Source organism: Microcebus murinus, chromosome 12 (assembly GCF_040939455.1).
Source record: "Microcebus murinus isolate Inina chromosome 12, M.murinus_Inina_mat1.0, whole genome shotgun sequence".
NCBI lineage: Eukaryota > Metazoa > Chordata > Mammalia > Primates > Cheirogaleidae > Microcebus > Microcebus murinus.
In genome coordinates this window covers 42,363,795-42,379,644 of record NC_134115.1, presented here as the reverse complement: position 1 = coordinate 42,379,644, position 15,850 = coordinate 42,363,795, and the positions used below count along the sequence as shown (strand labels likewise).

Genomic DNA, 15,850 nt, shown 5'->3' with positions numbered 1-15,850 from the left:
AAATGGGCTCCATATACTAAGTGCCAGCATAGGTTGTATTAAATCATATTAGTGAATCTGTGAAGCATCCAATTTAGACTTCCTCCCACCCCCATGCAGACCTTTAGGGCCACTTTATTTAAAATAACACTAAGAAAAACATTTTATTGATTGGTTTTGGTTTTGCAAAACCGACAGATGCTAAAATGAGTCTTAAATGGTGGTATATTGATCATTTTTTTTTCTTCCTAAGTTGACAGCTGTTTTGTTCCATTAGCTGTTCTAACCCTGGCTGCCCTGCGATAGTTTAAAAGAGAAAAGATAAGATGGGGGGAAAAAAAGGAAGAAAGAAAAGGAAAAAAGTGAAAAATGCCAAGTCAAGCTCCAGTCTATACCAATCGAATATCCTAAGAATCTCTGGGATAGAGTCAATACAGGCTTTTTGTGCCCATAACAAATTCCTCCTTTTTCCTTCTCTTTCTCCTTTCTGAGCTTAAGAAATACAATTTAATAATGGATTTGAAGCTTGATGTGTAGCCCTTCTCCCTTACAGAGGTAACCACTATCCTGATTTTTTTTAATTTAATTAAGTTGTGTTAAATTAAATTAAATGTGGTCTAAGGCTGTCTCTATATTTTGAGTCCCTACTCAGGAAACTGCAACCTAACTTAGTAATAATGAACTGAAAGCCTAATTTAGGAGTATGTTTTTGTAGCAAATAGCTGAGTGTCAGTCAATCTTAGTAGCTGAGCTTCAGTCAGTCACAAGCTGCCAAAGGATCAGACTAAGTTCTAATAAGGCAAACGCTGATCTGTAACCAGTCAAGCTGTTTCTGTACCTGACTTCCATTTTCTGTGTGTAAATACCGCCGGTCTACATGGCAGAGCAGACCTCTCTGAACCTCTCCTGGTTCCCAGGGCTGTCAGACTCATAAATCATTCTTTGCTCAATAAAACTGTGTTAAATTTAATTTGTCCAAAGTTTCTCCTTTCACAGGTGTTACGTAGTAGGAATGAAACTGGAAGAAGATATTTTGAAAGTAAATAAAGCCCACTGAGAGTTGTTGCAATAATTTGGAGCTTCCCAACTCAAGTTATGTCTCTAAAGCAGTGGTCCCCAACCTTTTTGGCACTGGCGACCGTTTTCACAGAAGGCAATTTTTCCACAGGGTAGGGAAACGGTTTGGGGATGATTCAAGCACATTACATTTATTGTTCACTTTATTTCTATTATTATTATATTGTAATATATAATGAAATAATTATACAACTCACCATAGGTTGGGGACCTCTGTTCTAAAGGCATGTTTCCTATATGGTTTATGGAAACCAAGGAGTAAATTGATATTTGCATTAAGGAAAATGCAATTCTACGTGACATTAACTGTAAATGAGACTCTCAACACTTTATTTTTTATTTTTTTTTTTAATTTCAAAATACAGATGTTTTTGTTTCATAGATATCTTTTATAATGCTGAAGTCAGGGCTGTTAGTGCCCATCACCTGAATAGTGTTCACTATACCTGACAGGTTGGTTTTTACCCCTCCACTCCTCCCCCATTGACATTTTTTTTTTTGGAGACAGAGTCTCACTCTGTTGCCCAGGTCAGAGTGCTATGGTGTCAGTCTAGCTCACAGCCTGGCTATTTTCTATGTATATTTTTAGTTGTCCAGCTAATTTCTTTGGATTTTTTAGTAGAGACAGGGTCTTGCTCTTGCTCAGGTTGGTCTCGAACTCCTGAGCTCAAATGATCCACCCGCCTTGGCCTCCCAGAGTGCTGGGATTACAGGAGTGAGCCACCGCGCCTGGCCCTCCCTTGACATTTTTAAAGGCGATATTTAAGATGAAAAGCAAAGGTTTGTAACTGACATAAATTGCTTGAGGCCAGGAGTTCCAGACCAGCTTGGGCAATATAGTAAGACCCTATCTCTACAAAACAATAGAAAACTTAGCTGGTGGCTAAGAAAATAGACAATTTCTTTTTAAAAGGGTGGTGGGCGAGATGTCTATGACATTGTAGCAAGCAGCTGTCAAGAGGTATAGTATGCTCAAATACGTGATCGTTTAGAAGAGTAAAGACTAAAGAATTGATCCTGTTGTAGTTCATAAATGTGACGATTAGGTTTTCACATACATGTGTAAGATGTGCCTCCCTCAAATCTTGTTACAAATGTCAGCATATTACCTGTCTGACATGCAAAAACAAAACCAAAAAACACTAAAGAACTATATTTTAAAATGAAATGCAAGAGGCTGGTCACAATGGCCTATAATTTCAGCCCTTTGGGAGGCTATGGTGGGAGGATTGCTTGAGGCCAGGAGTTCCAGACCAGCTTGGGCAATATAGTAAGATCCTATCTCTACAAAACAATAGAAAACTTAGCTGGTGGCTTGTACCTACAGTCTCAACTACACAGGAGGCTGAGGCAGGAGGATTGCTTGAGCCCAGAAGTTCAATGCTGCAGTAAGCTACGATCATGACACTGCTCTGTAGCCTGGGCCACAGAGCAAGACTCTGTCTCTATAAAAACAAAAATAACTAAATTTAGCTAATGAAACTTTTTTTTCCTTGAGAAAAACTTGAATGGGAAAATATTTCTATAAAGATTTGGCCACTCAACTGAGTGAACAGAGCAGCCAAGAATATATTTCTTGTCTTTTAAAGGAAACCGGAAAAAAAAATAGTCTTGTTTTTTTAACAGTAGGCAGTAGGTTTAGACTTTTTGCCACAACCTGGAAAAAATATATTAAAGTCTATAGCAGTACCCCGCCCCAAATCCTCAAGTTGTCAAAATCAAAGGCAGATTCCACATTGCAGAACTGCTTTAATAATCAAGAATTCACTCTGGAAGCACAAATAATCAACCAGGCCATCTTCTCTGATTGAACCAGTGGTTCTGTGAGTAGAACCCAGTGATTTAAAAAAAAAAAAAATACACAGTTGGCCCTCTTGTTCACAGTGTAGCTTCTCTGAAACCATTTTGGACCTTCCCAGAATTTTCTAAAATCACTTATTAGTGATGTTGAATAAAATTTATTGAAGGCTTGGCCAGGCGTGGTGGCTCATGCTTGTAATCCTAGCACTTTAGGAGGTTGAAGCGGAAGGATCGCTTGAGGCCAGGGATTCAAGGTAGTCTAAGCAACATAGTGAGACCCTGTCTCTACAAAAACAAACAAATAAATAAATTAGCCAAGTGTGGTGATGCATACCTGTAATTCCCAGCTACTTGGCAGGTTGAGGCAATAGGATCACTTGAGCCCAGAAGTTCAAGGCTGCAGTGAGCTACACTGCACTCCAGCCTGGGCAACAGAGCGAGACCCTGTTTCTTAAAAAGAAAATTTATAGGAGGCCATCGATCTGAACTGAGCTCCCGTGCTAGGCTCAATAGATACAAGAGTCACTCATGCTAAAGTTCCGTGTCACCAAACCAAAACCAAGTTGTTTATGTGACCTTCCAAGAAATCAGGAGAGAGTGAGAATAGTCAAATCCCAAAACAGGCCAGTTTTAGTCAGCACAATAAGGAAGTCCCTGCTGCTTTGACCCTTGGAGAAAAAGTAACCTGAAGTAACACGATGTTAACTGATAATGATTTTGATATTATGCGCTCTTCTTGTTCCTGCTCAAGCTACCTTGTAAAAACCAGCTATTCTGCCATGACCAATGTAGCACCTCTGTATATTCAGATAAGATGCTACCCAATTCATTAATTGCTAATATAAGACCATTAGATCTTTAAGCAATTTGTTGCCATTTTGTCTTTTGACAGTGACTTTTGGCTTCTTCCAAAATAATCCTGCAATTAAATAAAATAAAAAACAAGGTCTGAAGGGAGTTCTCTTGAAAAAGGATTATTAAAAGTGTATTTGGAGCAATGACTACTTTATGAGAAATGTGTATTTCCTCCTGAAACAAACACAAACACCCATTCAGATATCTCTTAACCACCAGTGTGCAGTAAAACTGGTCTTGAGACTCATAGCTGCCCTAACGTGTGAGCCAGGATGGGTTCTTTGCACATGTTTCAGGTGGACACTGACTGCTGGGTCGTCACTCCCAGCATTGCTTTAAAAACACGTTTTTGTCTATCCCAGCTAGCAACCTTCTCCGTCTCATAGGTTTGTGCTCTCCCTGGGCAGGAACACTTGCCAGACCACATTGATAGGTTCTTCAGAGCAGTGTTTGTCAATGTGCATATTTTTTCCTTTCATTTTTAATTGACACACAATAATTGTGCATACTATGGCATACAGAATGATATTTGCATAAATGTATTACCATGTGTAATGATCAAATCAGCATAATTTGCATATCCATCACCCCAAACATTTATCTTTTCTTTGTGTTGTGAACATGCAAAAGCCTTCTAGCTTTTCGAAAATTTGCAGAAAATTATAGTTAACCATATTCACCCTATAGTGCTACGGAACACCAGAATTCATTCTTCCTATCTAGCAATAATTTAGTGTCTGTTAACCAACTTCTCCTCCTCCTCACCTCCCCTTCCCTGCTCCTGTTCCCAACCTCTAGTACCCACAATTCCACTCTCTACTTACATGAGATTGAAATATTTTTCTTAGCTCCCATATTTGAGTGAGAACAGGTGGTATCTTCCTGTGCTTGACTTATTTCACTTAACAAAATGTCCTTCAGGCTCATCCACGTTGCTGTAAACAACAGGATTTCATTCTTTTTTTATGGCTGAAGAGTATTTCATTGTGTGTGTGTGTGTGTGTGTGTGTGTGTGTGTATACATATATATATATCACATTTTCTTTATCCATTAATCTGTTGTTGGATACTTAGATTGATTCTGTATCTTAGCTACTGTGAATAATGCAACAATAAACATGGGGGTGCAGATGTCTCTTTGATACAATGACTTTCTTTCCTTTAGATAAATGCCCAGAAGTGGGATTGCTGTATCCCACATGGTAGTTCTATTTTTAGTTTTTTAGGAAACCTCCATACTGTTTTCTGTAATGGCTGTACTAATATACATTCCCACCAGCAGTGGGAGTGCCCTTTTCTTTGGGTTCTCACCAGCATTTGTTATTTTTTGTCTTTTTGATAATAGCCACAATGTACATATTTTAAAGGTAGACATACTTTAAAAAGCACAAATAATATGAATTCTTAGGAAATAATTAAGAATGAACACACATATTTAACTACTGGAAGGATGTCAATCATAGCATTGCTTAAAAATAGGGGAAAAAAACTATCAAAATAATGGAATACTATGCAGTGGTTTAAAATGATGTTAGAAAAGGGAATATTTTGTTGTGGGAAGGTTGTTCATAATTTACAATTTTGTGAGATGAAAATGGATTATAAAGATGCATACTCTTATAATCTTTTTATAAAATGATACATATGTATGTTATTCATAGGAAAGAATTCTGGAATGATAAATTCCAGTAGATTTTAAACTTTGTTCTGAAGAATGCTAATTGCCAAGAAGGTGCTTCAGGACTCAGGATTGTTTGAAAGTCAATCCGTTGGGTTTTTAGGTATCCACTCCTCCCCCCCTTTTTTTAATATTGATACTCTACATAAGATTCATTTGAGGAAAAGGCTCTAAAATTTGAAAAATTTACAAATCACTGATATATATATATATATATATATATATATATATATACTCTGAATTTAGCAGTAGTTATTTCTAGATGTTTTTCTCTTTTTGTTTTTTATTTCACCACTCAAGTTCCAGCTGACCTATTAGCAGGAAGCCCAATTACCTCAAGGGTAATTTTCTTTTCTTCTCTTTGCTTATCTGCATTTTGTGATTTTTCTATAATGCAAAATATTGCTTTTGTAATAAGAGAAAGAGTTAATTTTTACAAAGCTAACGAGAAAAGAGCAATATTAAATTTACTTGACAGTGACGTTTAAAGACATTGAACCAGGGAAAGGCCCCAGCAAAAAGTTGTAAGGGAGTTTTTATTCCCGACTGGAGTACAGTGGTTTATTTATATCGGTGGGTTTACTTGCTTCCATAGTAGCAACCAAGGTCAAGTGAGAACAGATGGGTCGACTTTGCAGTTGAACAGGCACTCTTACTATCTTGGAAATGAAGTTCTTGCCCTTTTTAGCTGTATGAGACCAATGACAGGGATAATTTGAACCAAGCTAGAGAGTAACCAAAGAACATAATCAAAGCAAAATATTGAAAAGTTTGTTTAAAAATCCCTCTGCGAATATTTATATATTATACTCCCGAATTTATCCAGGTGAACCCAGTAACCAAGTGTTATCATGGATGATATTTCTCAAGTTCCTGGAATAGGTGGTCCTAATGCATCTTGTTCTTTATTAGTTTATTTAAATAAGAAATGATCTACTAGCATCTAATGGGGCTTAGTCTGTTAAAATTTAAATGATTCCTCAAGGCTTTTAAAAAGTTAATAAATCACTAGTTCTCTCAGCTTTTAGGGATGATGAGAGAAGTAAGCATGTGGAGTTGGTTAAAGTAAATCTATTTAATTTGAAAATATTTGTCTTTTGATCTTCTGTCATTAGGGAATATATCCCTTGGGCAGGTTCAAAGTTTTTGTCTTCATTCATTCATTCAGCGATTACTAACCAGGATCTTCCTAAACACAAGATGAAAGGTCTATTGGGTGCGAGTAATGGTGTGAGCTCTGCACTTGTGCTCATGAACCTGAGAGCAGGTCAGAGGGAATCTGAGTCTGACTCAGCTTTACAAATGTGTGCTTAGCCAACTTAGGACTTTTCCTCTTAGAGTGAATCGTAAATCCTTAACTTCACTTAGTAAAGGGTGTGAAATGATACCTGCTTTTTAGGGACAATTTCTCTGAGATTTACCTTTCCTCTCTTCCTTTTATGGAAAGGATGTCCTTTTTTTCTTGTCCAAATCTAATCCCTGCACCACGGGTCTCTTACAGAAACCAGTTGTATTAGAGTTCTCCAGAGAGAGAGAACCGATAGGATAAACACACACACACACACACACACACATACACACACATACACACATGTGTGTATATCAAACTATGTTAAGAAAGAAATTATTTTGAGGATTGGCTTACACAATTATGAAGGCTGAGAAGTTCCATGAAATGCTGTCTGCAAACAGGAGAAGCAGGAAAGCTGGTGGTATAATTCAGTATGAGTCCAAAGGCCTGGGAACCAGGGAGCCAAGGGTGGAACTCAGGACGAGGCGGAAGACTTGAGAACTAGGGTTGGGGGGGCTGCTAGGCAGGGGAAGATGGCTGTTCCAGCTCCAGAAGAGGGAGCAAACTGGCCTTCCTCCACCTTTTTGTTCTATTCAGGTGCTCAATAGCGTGGATGTCGCCCGCCCACATTGTTGACAGCAGATTGTCCTTACCTACTGATTCGGATGCTAATCTCTTCTGGAAAATCTCTTACAGACACACCCAGGAATAGTGTTTTCCCAGCTATCTGGATGTCTTTTATTCCAATCAAGTTGACACCTAAAATTAACCATCACGCCCGTTCAATCGATTTTCCCTTATTCATCCATCAAACTTGACTTGCTATGTGCTATGTACTGCGCACATGCTGTGTACTACACACTGTGGCTGGCAGTTGGGCACCAAGATAAAGGCAAAGCCCCAGCTCTCAAAGAGCTTACATGAAAGTTTGTTAGTGCGATGACAAAGGCAAATCTAAAGTAAGTAGGAAGAGTAAGTAGATGGGAAAGAAGAGATGTCAGGGATAGTTTCCTGGAAAAAGACTGGGCTGATGTACATTGCCACTGAATGGTACAAAAACATCTCAAAATGAGCACACTTAAAACTGATCTCATTATCTTCCTCCCCAAATCTGTCCTCCTATGCTTCCTGTCTGGGATGCCATCATCTTTTATCACCTCCTTCTACCTAATCATCTAAGACAGAAATCTAGGCATGAGTCTAATTCCTTTCCTCCCTCTCCCAGACCTTCTTAAGATTCTAGAGCCAGCCTGATGGGATCACCACAGATAAAGGTGGCCCTGGGATAGGTGGATCTCAGGCCCATTCAAAGCAGGAAGAATGTTTTCCTCTGACAACATAGCAGGGTGGAGAAATAGACTGTCAGGTGAAGTTGAGTCGCAGCTAGATAAACAGGGTTGAGCACTGAGGCCAAAGCACTAGGAAATGATAAAAACTGAAAACACGGATCAAGGTTGGTAGCTAGGAGGTTTGAAATCAAGATAGGCTAAAGAGTGAACACTAGGTTGAGAAGAGTGGATCAGAAGTGAGTTATTAGGCCGGGCGCGGTGGCTCACGCCTGTAATCCTAGCACTCTGGGAGGCCGAGGCGGGTGGATTGCTCGAGGTCAGGAGTTCGAAACCAGCCTGAGCAAGAGCGACTCCGTCTCTACTATAAATAGAAAGAAAATTAATTGGCCAACTAATACATACAGAAAAAATTAGCCCGGCATGGTGGCGCATGCCTGTAGTCCCAGCTACTTGGGAGGCTGAGGCAGTAGGATCGCTTGAGCCCAAGAGTCTGAGGTTGCTGTGAGCTAGGCTGCTGCCATGGCACTCACTCTAGCCTGGGGAACAAAGTGAGACTCTGTCTCAAAAAAAAAAAAAAAAAAAAAAAAAGTAGTTATTAATGGTGGGTAGGGGTGGCGGCTTTCTTTTTAAGTAATATTGAATTGCATTGCTGGGTAAGTACCATGGCACAAACATTATCTCTGCTTCTTAGTTGCAGTATTAAAAAGAAGCTCTCTGGATTGGTGGTCTAGCAACACAAAAAATTTTTTAGATTGAGAATCACTAAAAAAAAAAAAAAAAAAAAAAAGACACAAGCACAATTTAAGTATTTTATTTAAATTAAAACACCCGAGAATTGCAGCTTATTTTGAACTAGTGAATTAGAACTAGAATTTCACTGCTTCACTTGGAAACCCTTTGAAACTTGTAAAAAACTTTCACATTGGCCTGGTTGTCCTTATCTTTAAAATTAAATCCTTTCTGTTACAATTTGTGTCGCTCCAATTCCAGCTATTTTCAAATTATGTATGTATGGTCTCTAGCCATACCCTGAATGCAGAACTGGGGAGGGTTGACCAGGATTTGTACCTTCCTACTTTTGCTTGTTAGACTGTCGTTAATGTTCAAGAGCCTTGAGGGATGGAGCTTCATTCCCATCTGCCACCACACTGTGATCCAGACAGTGATCATAAGACTCACATAGCTGCTTCTAATGGGACTGTGATGGGGGCTTGGGTTTACTCAGTGCAGACAGACACACCGCCTTACAATTGATAATGAGCACAGACCTCTTTGTTTAGAGAATGTGACGAAATGTGAGTTGGCAGCCAAACTCCTACTCCTGCACGATAATGATTGGATTTTTTTCTTTTTGTTAAAAAAGATTGCTCATAGCAGTGCTTTCTTCACAAGCATTCCAAATCCCACTCATCAAACTGCGTGGAAATCTTAGAACAACAACATGAGCGACTGTGTAAATGTGGTAAGTTGTGTATGGCATTCTTTGTTTTATGGTTAAGATTTTGTAAATGTGCTGGCATTTTGTGAGTATGTTGGTCAGAAGGATGATTGAAGCCCTTAACTGAAACTATTTTAGTCCTATCATGTTCATTCCCAACCTTATGCATAGATAGAAATTGGAGTAGCATTAAACATTATAAATAATATTCAGAGATTTTGTTTTCTTTTCAGCCCAGATTGGTTTATTCCTGATATCCTGGGGATGGTTCCGCTTGATGAACAAACACAATGTGTCCCATATTATGTTTTCCTTGGACAGTTTTTGTCATCGCTAGTACAGGCAGTCTCTGTTTTTGTGCATATGTTCTTGGAAATGTGTTTATAAGCTGAATATCTGAAAGTCAACTGGCAGACTCACATGTTTTAAAGAGCATTCCATTTCCAGAGATTCAAAAAAACATCAAGGAGTTATAGTTTATGCAGGAGCTTCTTTCTTTGGAGACAGAGCATGAGATAGACGGAGGCTTTGTGTGTACCTTGCTCTGGGGTGAGAGTAGGGAAGGCAGGGAGGCAGGGAGGTGAAGGAGAGATGTTGGGCTCAGCCAAGTGATGGACTTGGGCTCAGCTAGATGCACTCTCCAGAACATGGTGAGGTGGAGGAAAGTTAGCACTTGTGCTCCAGAGACAGGAATCTGATTCTAAGACCTGGAGAAGGAGTGTTGGTTCTGACATGTATGTATGTGCCCATCATAGGTGAAGGCAAGCAATGTTCCTGACACCTTGTCTGAGACAGATGCTCCAGTGATGGCTTGAAGTCATCATTGGCCAACTGAAGTAGAAAGGCTAAAATTGGCCAGGTGTGGTGGCTCACGCCTATAATCCTGGCATTTTGGAAAGCCAAGGTGGGAGGCTTTCTTGAGGTCAGGAGTTTGAGACCAGCCAGAGCAAGAGCAAGACACCATCTCTACAAAAAACAGAGCCTGGCATGGTGGCACACATTTGTAGTCCCAGCTACTTGGGAGGCTGAGGCAGGAGGCTAGCTTGAGCCCAGGAGTTTGAGGTTGCAGCGAGTTATGATGACACCACTGCACTCCAGTTTGGGCAAGAGAGTGATACTTTGTCTCAAAACAAAACAAAACAAAACAAAAAAAAGACTAAAGTCTAGGCAAGATATTTTAGCAGTATGAGTGTACAAAGTGTTGTTAAAACTACAAGGGGGCTTCAGTCTAGGTCCAGTTGCTCATTGTACAAAGATGCAATTATGGAGACAACAAGGATTGCCAAGGTAGAAAGGAATTTTGAATATGACAGACGTCTTATAGGGAGAATGGAAGAAGTTGCCTCAGATTAGTCTCTCTTTGACTAATGGAGATTATGGGCTTTTAAAGGAGGGGCCACGTGCCTTGAGCAGGTCAAGGTGTGACTAACAAGGAGCTGGGTGCACTGGCCGCAAGTTGTGTGGGGTACAGTGAATCTTGGCTTCAGGGAGTCTTCCCAGCGACCTTTAGAATCTCAGCTTCTTTGTCTTGCAGAAAAATCCACCATTTCTGGGAAACAACTCAAAAAGTCAAGTAGTTACTTACGGGAGAAGACTATATAGGGGTCATTAAAATTTGTTCAATGGAGGGCCAGTTATAAAAATGTATTAAAGTTGAAGGCTGCCTATAATGGGATTTCTTCACATAATTAAACATTAGTCTTGCTACTTATAAAGGAGCAAACAATCAAACAAATATATTCCATTATTTGTGACATTTTGTTTCTATAGATTCTTGGATTAGGTTGCACAGGAAGCTTCTAGAAAATTGTACCCCAAAGGCATATTTGCCCAAAGGCAAATAAGTCCTAGGACTTGAAGTCATTCAGGGAAAGGATATATTATCCTCATGGTCAGTTACAGGTGTGCCTTGCTTAAGTAATGGATGTTTTCTAAGTTAGGCAGATATTGAACTTTTTATAAATTGAGTCATATGTTAAAAATACCAAGCAGATTTATTATTTAAAGTAACAATAATAGTGAATAATAATTTACTTTTAGGGAATGCTAACATTCTATGAGTCTTCATCCTTTCTTTATCTTTTTGGTAATTTAAAATGTTTTGATATTGAGTCCAATAGCCAACTCCCAGATGTCTCCCAGTAATCTTTGCCTTCTGGTATTAACACCTTATGTAGTCCCCTCCAACACTGAATCAGGGCTGGCCCCATGTGACTGATAGAACAGGCAGAAGTGATGGTATGCAACTGAGGCTAGGTAATAAAACATCACTTGCTCAGTAGAATGCCAGCCGCCATGAGATAAGGAAGCTCAAGCATCCCTGTGGAGAAATCAGTGGGGAAAGGAACTGAGACTCCCAAACAATAGTCACGTGAGTGAATTCTGAATACCTGACTCACAGAAATGGTGTGAGAAAATACATAATTATTGTTATTCTAAGTCAGTGAATTTTGGGGTGATTTGTTAATCAGTAATATATAATTAATACATTAAGTTTCTGAAAGTAGGGGATATTTGTATTATTTGGTCAAACTATGAGAAGCGTCTTATTATTTTTGTGATTGGAGTTGATTAAACTTCTCCAGATCTGTGGATTTACAGTTTTCCACAAATTTGAAAAACAATGTTGGCCATTTCTACAAATACTTTTTCTGTTCTCCTGGAACCACCCTTTATAAAAATTAATAAAGGGCCATAAGATGGGAACTGTTGTAGGGGAAATATCTATATAACCAGCCATTGTTCCCTAGCTTGCTTTCCTATAACTGCTTACTATTCAGGAGTCACATAACTGATGGTCTTGAGGATTCTTGGCTTTCTTCATTGCTCCCATAGATAGCATCACTCTTGTGAAACCTAAGGCTGGTGTTTGAGATACCGTCATCAAAACCCTGCATTCCAGTGGACCCAAATAGACCAGTGGCCCAAGGAACCAGCTCAACTGATCGTTTGACCTGGGGACTGACTCAGCATGAGAAGACAATTTCTGCTTCCTGATCCTATGAGTTCATGCCCAGCCAATCAGCAGACCGAATCACCTGGACTTTTGCCTGCCAAACTATCTTTAAAAACTCTTTCTCCCAAATTCTTGGGGAGACAGATCTGAGAACTTCCTCCCATCTCTTTGCATGGCACCTGCCATATTAAACTCTCTGCTGTAACCCCTGCTGTCTCAGTGTATTGGCTTCTTGAGCAGGGGGCAATGAACCTGGTAAGGCTGTAATATTCCCCTCTTTTCTGCTTCAGCAAATTTAATTACATATATATTAGGGTGTTTGAAGTTGTCCTACAACTCACTGATACTCTTTATTTTTTAGTCTTTTTCTTTTTGTTCATTTCTTTTTTGTATCATTTCTATTGCTATATAATCAAGTTTATGAATATATTATTCTGCAGTATTTAATCTGTAGTTGCTACTACCTAGTGTAGTTTTCACCTCAAAAAAAGTATTTTTTATCTTCAGAAGTTCAATTTGGATCTTTTTTATATTTCTAGGAATATACTTCCAGATATACTTCATATCTTCTTAACATGCTTGATCTGTTCTCTACTTTCTTGAATATATGAAATATCATAATAACTGTTTTAATGTCCTTGTCTAATAATCCAGCTGAGTCATTCTGGATCAGTGTCTATTGATTGATATTTTTTTCCCCTCCTCACTATGGGTCACTGAATTAATCAGAGCATTCCAGAGAAAAAGAGACAATAGGAGATTTCTTTATGTATGGAATCAGCTCATACAATTATAGAGGCAGAGAAGAGTCCCAAGATCTGCAGTTGGCAAGCTGGAAACTCAGGAGAATCGGTGGTATAGTTTTATTCCAAGTCTGAAGGCCTGAGAACCTGAGATGTAAATTCCAGTCCTAGTCTGAGCCTGAAGGCAAGAGAACACTGATGTCCCAGCTCAAAGACAGTCAGGTCGTGAGAGCAAATTCTGTCTTACTCTGCCTTTTTGTGTATTGAGGCCTTCCATGGATTAGATGAGGCTCACCCATGTCGGGGAGAACAACCTTCTTTACTCAGTCTACAGATTCAAATGTTAATCTCATCCAGAAACACCCTCACAGATACATCTAGAATATCGTTTAACCAAATATCTGGGCACTCTGTGGCCAGTGAAGAAGACACATAAAATTAACCATCACAGTCATAGTTTTCTGCTTCTTTGCATGCCTGGTATTTTTTGCTAAAATAACATTTTGAATTTTATTCTGTTGAGTTCTGTATATTTTAATATTCTTTTAATTATTATTTTGCTTTGTTCTGGGACACCATTAAGTTACTTGGAAACATTTGTATCCATCTGGGTCTTGCTTTTATGCTTCGTTAAGCAAGGCCAGAACATAATTTGGCCAAGGGCTAATTTTGTCCACTCCTGAGGCAGTTTCCTTGAGTTCTCTACTTGATGTCCTGTGAATTGGTCTGTCTGGTGGGAACATGAACTATTACCAGAGCTGCGTGACCTCCCAGGATTGTTCCCTTTGATCACCCATGTACTGGTGAGTAACTAGCTGGGAACTTAAGGGCAATCTTTCACAGACTCCAGATTTCTCTCTTTGTAACTCTCTCCTTTCTTGTACTCTGCCCTGTGAACTTCAGCTGCCTTGACCTCCCTGAACTTCCCCCTGTCTCCTCAATTCATGGGGACTATTGGGCTTCGTCTAGTTTCCCTCAGCTGAAGCTGCACCCTGGAAACTCTCTCCAGCTAGTAAGCTTGGGCATCAATGGGCTCACTTAGTTTCCCGTCTGTCAGGGATCCTATCTTGCACTGCCTGATGTCTGATGTCTGAAAACCATTGTTTACACACACAATTTTTTAGTCATTTTAGGTAGGTGGATAAATCTGAGCCTTGTTACACTATTTGGTTGGGAAGCAGGAGTCACTTTCTTATTATTTTTGAGCTTGGCATTGAAGGATACCAGGATATGCCTCTTTAAAATATGCCTCTTTGGTGTATGGATTGCTTTGAGTTAAAGGCAATTGAGAACCAACAGATGCAGGAAAAGTCCTAACTGCCTAAAAGTAGAGTGTAAATTTCTCCTTTTGTAAAATAAATTTACATTTATGAAGAAAATTTCTATACATAAATGTGTCTCTGTACTAGGAAGATAGGTACTCTGGGAGACAACCTGTATCACTTGAGAGACTCTTGTCTGTATAACAAGACAACTTGTATTTACTACATATTGCCTCCTTCTCCCTCCCATAACTTGCCTCCCCAACCCAGAAGCTAAAAACTTTTTTTTTTTTTGTTTAGCCTAAGATGGTATATGAGCCTCAATTATCTGGCCACCTCCTTGAGTCTTATTTCTTTGTGAAATTCCTGTGCATACTTACATAATTAAACTTTTTTCTCTTGTTAATCTGTCTTTTGTCAGTTTAATTTCCAGAGGGAAAAAGTTTTTTCCACCCCTACAGCATATATAATAGAACTGCTCCATTTGAGCCTGCAAATTTGTGTGTGTTTGTGTTTGTTGATGAATGTGTGTGACAATGCAAAGAGATGAGGGAGGGATTAAGTCATTTGTTTCTTTTAAAACATAATCTCCAAATGCATTTTTGAATAGTAGTTTTTTTTTTTTTTTTTTTTTTTTTTTGAGACGGAGTCTTGCTTTGTTGCCCAGGCTAGAGTGAGTGCCGTGGCGTCAGCCTAGCTCACAGCAACCTCAAACTCCTGGGCTCAAGCGATCCTTCTGTCTCAGCCTCCCAAGTAGCTGGGACTACAGGCATGAGCCACCATGCCCGGCTAATTTTTTCTATATATATTAGTTGGCCAATTAGTTTCTTTTCTATTTATAGTAGAGACGGGGTCTCGCTCTTGCTCAGGCTGGTTTCGAACTCCCGACCTCGAGCGATCCGCCCGCCTCGGCCTCCCAGAGAGCTAGGATTACAGGCGTGAGCCACCGCGCCCGGCCTGAATAGTAGTTTTTTTAATGACATGAAAGTACATGTTCAAGTAAATGATATATAGTACAGATAATATAAAGTGAAACCTAAGTATCCTGCCTGACTCACAACTCTATCATCCAATCCCATCTGAATCCCCAGAATGAATCACAGCTAAGAGTTTTTTGTGTGTATTTTTTTTTATAGAGATGAGGTCTCGTCATCTTCTCCAGGCTGGTCTCAAACTACTGGGCTCAAGCAATTCTTCTACCTTGATCTCCCAAAGTGCTGGGATTACAGGCATGAGCCACTGCACCCAGCTTGTTTTTATAAAATATAATTCAAGCATGGTATAGTATTTTTGACACAAATAATCATTGGAGATATAATTTAAATTCTTAATATTCTATCATTACTTCAAGACTAACATATTAAATAATGTAATTTTTGTTATATCTTTTAAATTTTGTTTTGATTATGTATTTTGAGGAAAGTTGAATAAAGTGAGAGCATTTTCCAAGAGTGCTCTATAGTTTTTCATTAATATTTTAAA

General features: G+C 39.1%; 1 non-coding gene across 1 annotated transcript; it reads left to right on the top strand.

Moving 5' to 3' along the window:
• Positions 1–2,070: 2,070 nt before the first annotated feature.
• On the top strand, positions 2,071–2,175 carry LOC142874755 (small nucleolar RNA U13). Its single transcript, XR_012922387.1, has one exon. It is a non-coding gene; the product is annotated as a small nucleolar RNA U13 (small nucleolar RNA).
• The last annotated feature ends 13,675 nt before the right edge of the window (positions 2,176–15,850 follow it).